The sequence below is a fragment of the Eublepharis macularius genome, chromosome 3 (genome assembly GCF_028583425.1).
Source record: "Eublepharis macularius isolate TG4126 chromosome 3, MPM_Emac_v1.0, whole genome shotgun sequence".
Classification (NCBI taxonomy): Eukaryota; Metazoa; Chordata; class Lepidosauria; order Squamata; family Eublepharidae; genus Eublepharis; species Eublepharis macularius.
Window position 1 is genome coordinate 28,901,236 of NC_072792.1, and position 7,682 is coordinate 28,908,917.

The 7,682-nt window shown below is 42.4% G+C and overlaps 1 pseudogene; it reads right to left on the reverse strand.

The window, feature by feature from the left end:
* Window positions 1-6,427: 6,427 nt before the first annotated feature.
* On the reverse strand, window positions 6,428-6,601 carry LOC129326806 (U2 spliceosomal RNA; annotated as a pseudogene).
* Window positions 6,602-7,682: the final 1,081 nt, after the last annotated feature.

The window sequence follows — 7,682 nt, forward strand, 5'->3', positions numbered from 1 at the left end:
TTTTTGCCATGGTCTATTTAAGTCTGCACCTATGTAACATCTTTACTATAACAGGCAGCTGATAATGGATATTTGACACACAAAACTCTTCCTGAAGACTCATCTTGTTCTTCCCCCATCAGACTTTGTGCAGATTCAAATAATGACAAGCATAGGCAACTTGCAGTTAAAATGCATGAAACTGATGGCTGCCAAAGACCTACAGTCAAAAAGTTATGTGACAATAAACCAATGGGTCACCATATTAAGTGAGTCACCCTACCAAAAAGGTTGCAAGCTCAGGGATACCATTATCCTCTCATGGCTAAACTAAAATTGCTATAAACTGCTGGGATACATGACGACTCATGCTGGTTTGCTCATTGGACAGTTGGATCTAAGGGAACAGGGAGTGTCAGTAGCCCTCCCATGCTATCGGTTGTACTGATTCAAGTTCACCTATTTTTGCATTTATTGCAGCAATGACACCCTGAAAGTCCTACATTTATGACAGCCGACACACTTTTCTAAGTTAAGACCGAAGGCACATTCCATTCTTATGCACCCAAGACTTTATGTCAGACTAGAAACAACTCCTGTTGTGTGAAAAAATACAATGGGCTCTAGAAAAGTGATTCGGTGGGGCCCTCCTAGTGTTCAAGCGGGCACTTTGCAGCAGCCTGGAGGCCCGAGCAGGAGGGCACTGAGGGGAGGTGCCGGGAGGAGTACTTAGGCTGTTGATTTGGTGGGCCCCCTCTTGGCAGCAAGCAGGCACTTCACAGCAGCCTCGAGGTCAGAGTCATTGGCAATGTGCCTGTGCAAGGATAAAAAGTGAATCATCGCCAATATGGCTTGCCTTTTATATAGTACGATTAAGATTTATTGCAATCTGAAGAGCCCACCCTGTGAGTGCCATGAAACTGAAAGGCTGAATGCTCCATGAAGGCAAACAGACTTGCTTGGTTCACACAGGGTTGAGTGCTCTGTACCATTAAAGGTACACCTATAGAACGTCAAGTGCCCCTTCACATAAGAAATTCCATGCAAATAGAAAACTAGCATAGCTGGGAAGAAATATTCTATTCCTCGTCTCAAATGCTCTATTGAGTTTCTGTTTGCAAGGAATGTTTATCATAAGGGAACTTGCCAAAATGTACATTTCAACTACTATCTGCTGTGGTGTAACCCATTCAACCCTCTCAGGTCTCTGACTTCTCATTCATCTCCCATATGTGAACTAGGCCACAATGGCAGCCTCCTAGGCTTGCCCGGATTGCCTGCTTTGGCAGGCAACCACCCAGCAGTGGAGCTTGGCCCTGAACAAAAGGAACAAAAAGAGAAGGGGGGGGGGAGAGCATTTGATGATGCCACTTCTGAGCAGATACCCAGAAGTGATGCCACCATGTCATGCAATGCTCTAGAAATGTCCCCAATCTCTATGATTTTAACCATACAGATTGGGGGAAATCCTAGAGTGTCACTCAGTGTAGTGAGATTACCTCTAAGTACTTATGTAATTCCATTTTTGACGGTCTTAACCCCACTACCCTCCCACAGGTTGCCAGGAAAGGAGTTAGGCACTTGAGAATCACGTTCATTGCAATCATTAATTACACTCCTGCAATATGTACCCTTGCATGCCCAGTTTAGGGATTTCTGTCATTTCTGTCCTAAAGCTTGATGTGTTCTGGAAATAGAGTGCAGGAATATAGGATCAGGAGTGAAGTAATAATGGTATTATTAAAATCAAATAAACATGACGCTGATTATTTTGAAAGAAACTTCTTTTCCCCCCTTCCTTAATTAAGGGGCAGATTAGAATTCAACCTGGGGAAAAAATGCATTTGCATTCAATATGAGAGGCACAGGTCAAATGCAAATTATCTGGCAATTCTGAGCAAGAACGTAGAAAAGTGCTTCTGTTTGGGTGCCTGGAGAATATTTATTGTTGGCCTTGTTAGGCATATTTTTAAACTAATGCATAATCATGAAGGGAATGGAAATCTGCTTTGTTGAAAAATTTTTAACACACTGTTTCATAAATATGGTTTAGAATCTCCTACTAATAAAAGAGGTCAAACCCATTAAAAATTATACAAGCAATGCGAACTAAAAAGGCATTCTGAATATTTAAAATATGAAGCATACATAATGAAAAATAGAGAGATCTTGAGTATAGTTATTAGAGGTTTGCATAACCAGGACGCCCTAGTGTAACTGCTAGGTATCATATACTCACATTCTCTTCATGGTGGCAAGGAAAGTATAATTTTTGACAGAAGAAAATCTTTGTGTTGACTTTTGCTTACAATTGCCCTGTCGTCTATTTATTCATTTATTTGTGTACCTCTATGCCATTTTCTCTTCTGTAGGAACTCAGAGTGGCGTACAATTTTTTTAAAAAAAATATTGCCGGCAATGGTCCGTTGGATAGATTCTTTCCTGGAGATGAAAATCTTGGTGCTGGAGTGATTTATGTATAATTAAGAGCCTTTGATAAAGAATTTGTCGAAACAGAATAACAAGCTGATACTACCCGCCCGGATCTTGGACTCATGCTTGGCCATCAGCTATAACCATTGGACTGCATTGTCCTTTGAAGAAAACTCCATATTAACACCAATAAACCTATAAAGGAATAAGCAAATATAATTACATCACGTAGTACATCTCGGGAAGACTTATATTATCTTCATAGGATGGAACTTTACCAGTTTAACTTCTGACTGGGATGCATATCGTTCTCTTTCATTTTAAAAAAAGGAATATAAGTCACTGGTTGCCTGCTGTAAGAAAGAACATAGTAGAAAACTGTGGGACAATTTAATTGAAGTAGCTAAGAGCAAATACTCAGTTGTGATCTGGAAACTAGTGTCCAACAGTGCCTCTACAGCTGCCTCTCCCTTGTCTTCCTGTATCCCCCCCTAATAAATGGACTTCTTTTTTTCCAAAAAATGTATGAAGATCCTATTTGATGCCCCCCCCCCCGCCGCCCTTACAATAGAAAATCAGGCCAAATGGCCCCCAGTTCATGCCAATGAGATAAAAGCTTATATTAGCCAGTTAAAGAATGCAAAAGCCCCTGGGCTTGATGCAATCTCTCCTGTATTACTTAAAGCAAATAAGGACAGGTGGGCAACTTTCCTAGCCTCTCTATTCACTTATATAGATGAAACTGGCCACATCCCCAAAGATTGGGGGATGGCTATAGTAGTTCCATAAGAAAGGAAAGAAGGAGGATCAGTCCAATTATAGACCGATCAGCTTATTAAGCATTGTAAGCAAGCTATATACAAAACATTTGCTGGAGAAATTTCTAGACTGGCTAGAACGTGAGAATATAATTGCAGATGAGCAAGCAGGGTTTAAAGCTGGCAGGTCAACAATAGATTACTGCCTAGTAATGCAACGCCTTGTAGAGAAATACGCTACAGGAGGCCAAGTATTGATTACGCGGCATTTGTTGATTTAAAAGCAGCTTTTGACACAGTCTCTAGAAACAGACTGTGGGAAAAACTGCAGGCCTCCTCCATTGATAGGCGACTGCTGTTCCTTATTTGGGCCATGCACAAGCAAACTGCCCTCAGAGTAAGGTGCACCATCCTTTCATTTTTTAAATGGCTGTCAGGAAGTCTAAACCCACAAGGTCTGCTCCCTCAGTTATTCCAAGACAAATTTCAGTCTAATTGGCAAAAGGCAACTCTGAAATCCCTGGGAAAATTGGGTTTTCCCCCTCAAAGTTTGCTAGTCATGGGTTTAGACTGGGCAAAATCACTCATTAAGCAGAGAGTGATAGACATTGAAAGACAAACAGATTTACTTAGAGCACCAGGTTTTATTTCTTCAGATTCTACTAAATATATTACCGCTCCTGCAGCCTATTTTTACTTTCTTGAATCCAGTAACTCCAGAAGAGTATTTACTTTAGTTAGAAGTTCAACTCTACCCTCTGCCATTCTGGAAGGAAAGTTTAAAGCTGTCCCTTACTCTCTTAGGCTTTGCTCCTATCCACTAAGAGAAATTGACTCAATGGAGCACATCTTCTTCAACTGCCCAAGTCACAGTAAAATTAGAGCAGAAACCATCAGTCCGTTAGTAGAAAGATTCCCTGGAAGTTCAAATAAAATCAAACTTGATTATCTTTTGTCTGGTCGGAATCACCAGACAACATGTCAAGTAGCAAGATTCTGTGCCCAGGTCTACAAGCAACGCAAATCGCATAAGGCAGACTGAATGTATTTTAACTTTTTAAACAACTAATTTATGATGATTTTATTTTTCTTTTATATTTATGTATTGCTCTCCTCCTGTATCCAGTCTTAACTGTTCTTAAACTAATTTGCAAATAGTTTTATATGTGTTGGTTGCAGACTGTAATAATAAACCTGAACCTGAACCTGAACTCCTGACTGTATTTGTATATAATTGTATACTTAGATATTTATTGGATATTTATGGGATGATATATTGATACTTATGTGTAATATTTATTAGAAATTGCATGTTGACACTTAAGCACTTTGCACTTTGCATTAAAAAAATATGTTTTAAAATTCATAATATCAATTTATTCCTTTTGATCTTTGAGGTTTTTCCCTTAGACATTGGTTGTTTCTGACTCAGAGGAGCCCTCTGGTTTATTCTTTGTAGCGTAGAGTACACCACTAGGCAACTTCCAGTTCCCATGGGTTCTCCCTGACATTTGCAGTGGGAGGAAATGGGAGGTGATATCACAGACATGGCAATGCCTGCTTGCCATATCTTAGGAGCTTCTCCCATTATCTTTGCCACAGAGATAAGAGTGTTTCCTAGAGTGTTGCACAAGATTCTTCTTCCCAGGCCCGCCCTCCAGAAACCCGAATGATGGTCAGATGCAGCCCAAGGGCCAAGTGTCTGTTAATTCTTGCTCTTTGGTTCGCCTAAAAGCTTAGACTCCTGGCCATGCCAAGGCTAGAGTTGATGAGCCCTTAGTGGGGGCAGAGGACCCCCTTCCACCCAGGTCTTGTTGCCCATTGCTGCTAGAAGCTTCAGAATGCTATGATAAGAACTTCTTGTAAGTAGATGAGGCCTTATTTTTCTCCTGGGATGTTGCCCCTGCCACAGTCCTCATGCCAATATCCATGGAAAGAATATCCATCAGATCTTTTCCATGCCTGGACCGTTACCTTTTGAATGAGACTTCTTCTAGTATCACCAGTTCCGACACATCATCTTAACCTGTGAGGAACATAAATCCCTTTTCTTTAAGTAAAGGAATACTGCTTAGACATTTTGCTGTTTCTGTGGACCAGCTCTACCTAATACTCTTTCCAATGCATTTTGATCAATATGAGTATTTTAGTATGTTTAAAATTTCTTCTCTGCCTATATAAGCTACTAATTTTTGTTGCTTTTCTGTTTTTAATACGATTCCAGCTAGTATTATTGTTTGATCGTTGATAACATTTCATATACATATATTTTTATTTTAACTGAAGTGTCTCATGTGATCACCATTAGGGCAGTCATCCCATCCCCCTCCAGGGGTGGGGGATCCCCTCCTTCCAGCCTGTGACCCCCACTGCTGCTCAGTTGGCTGGCGGAGGAAGTAAAGGGGAACTTAGTTCATCACAGCAGGCTTTTCTGGGAGATTCCATGATGCTGTCTAAGATGTGATGACATAACTTCCTGTTCACCAGGAAGTGACATCATCATATCTGTCAAAGATTCCCAGCGGGGCTCTGTCATTCTCGCCCAGCTCAGAGGCAGAGATGCACAGACAGCCATGTCTGGTACCTTGTTTAACAAAACTTAACAAACATGCCAGTGAGAGACTACTTTCCACACTAGCCTGATAAACTGCCACCACTCCCTCTGTCTATCCCCAGACTTTGAAGCAAGGGAGAAACTTCAAGCCTATAGAGGAATTCTGAACAGAAAAATCTACCTTGCAAGGTTGAGGTTGCAAGCAGAGTTTCCCAAAGCAAAATATTTACCTGGTAGGTGGTCCAAAGCAGGGCATGGGGTCTCACTGGTTCTGTGAGGTATCAGAGTCAAGACCCAAACAGGGTAAAATTAAATTAAATTTATTAGAGTGCAAAAGACAAACAAAATAACCTAAGACAGTTTGTGGGGATTCATGAAACAACAAAATCTAGAGCACTAACTAATACATACCCAGCAATTCACAAGTTAGGCAGAACAAAGACTCTTTCCAGAGGCCCACAGAACTTCAGTAGTTCAACAAAACAGAACAGGAGAATGGTTGCAGCTCAGCTTCCATCCTACAGAGTCCAACTTGGAGTCAGAATTGAAGTCATAGCTGGGCGGTTACCTAACTACATAGCTGGCTGTAACCTAACTACAAGTCTTTTTGCCTTATAGAAGGCAGCAAATTTATGGGTCTTGGATTCTCAAATGGTCTGGGGCCCCTTGACCAATCAATTTAATTTAATTTAATTTATTTCATTTTTATTCCGCCCTCCCTGCTTTTGCAGGCTCAGGGCGGATAACAAAATTACAAGTATCAAATAAGTTCCAAAAATCCATTTAATATATAGTCCTCAGATAGAGGACGTATCAGATATTAAACTGATAAGAACAGAAACTACACTTGATCTTAGCCAAAAGGCCGAGAAGCGATCAAGAATTCAAGAATTCAAGAATTAATGGTCAATCAAGAATTCAAGAATTAATGTTACCAAGTCAAAAGTGCAACATGTGGAAGGAAGTGGGACTCCAGTCTGCAGCTTGACACCACCTCCTTTCCCAAGGACAGGATGGTACGATCAAGCAAGAATGTTGATTGGTAAAAAAACCCAAAACCACTGCACTATGGATGCCCTAGCTCATAAATCAGACGGTCGCCTTATCTTATCTCACGAGATCACTTGGTACCAGAAGCCTCTGTACTCTGCAAAAGTTTTTCATAGGGTTGCCAGGGACTTGGAGTCCCTTGACGGGAGATCCTGAGGTCCCTGGGTTCTCTCAGTGGAGGATTGGGAGCTGGCACTTACCCCAGTTTGTGTGATGATGTCATTTCCTGGAGTGACATCATCACATGGGGGTCAAAAGGTGCCCCAGGTCAAAGGGGCCCTTGTCTTCGCTGGCACAGGCTGCTCTCGCAGCCGTGGCTGTGGCCTGCTCTTGTTTGGTGCAAAGGGGCCATGGTGGCAGCGATGAGAGCAGGCCATGGCGCTGGTGCTGGCGAGAGTGGGCCACAGCGGCAACAGTAGTGGTGAGAGCAGGCAGTGGTGTGGCCACGGTGAGAATGGCCACAGCACTGATGCCAGTGGTGAGAATGGGCTGCTCTTGTTGCCACCTGCTCCTGCCGCCATCACCAGCTTTTGCAGTGCAGGAGTGTGCCCCCTGACCAGCGGTGTGCCGCACCGCCCAGGGAGGGGGCACCCCAGGGAGCGCACCCCCTGCCGGCCAAGTAAGTGGGCTCAGGGGGGAAAGGGTGGGATCGGGGGATCTCCCACCCCGGGCAGGGGAATGGGAACCTTAGTTGTTCAAGAAGATGTCTAAAGACATCTGCTTGAACCAAAGATTTTACAAAGATGTCTGCAATTTAGACATGCAGCTTCTTCACAATATCACCAGATGAAACTCTGGAATTTGGGCAAACAAGAGAGAGAGATTTTGCCCAAATACTGGATTGGTTCCTTCATGATGACATTATTACTGAACATGATGTCATCTGGAGTGCGCTCATGCTGACACAC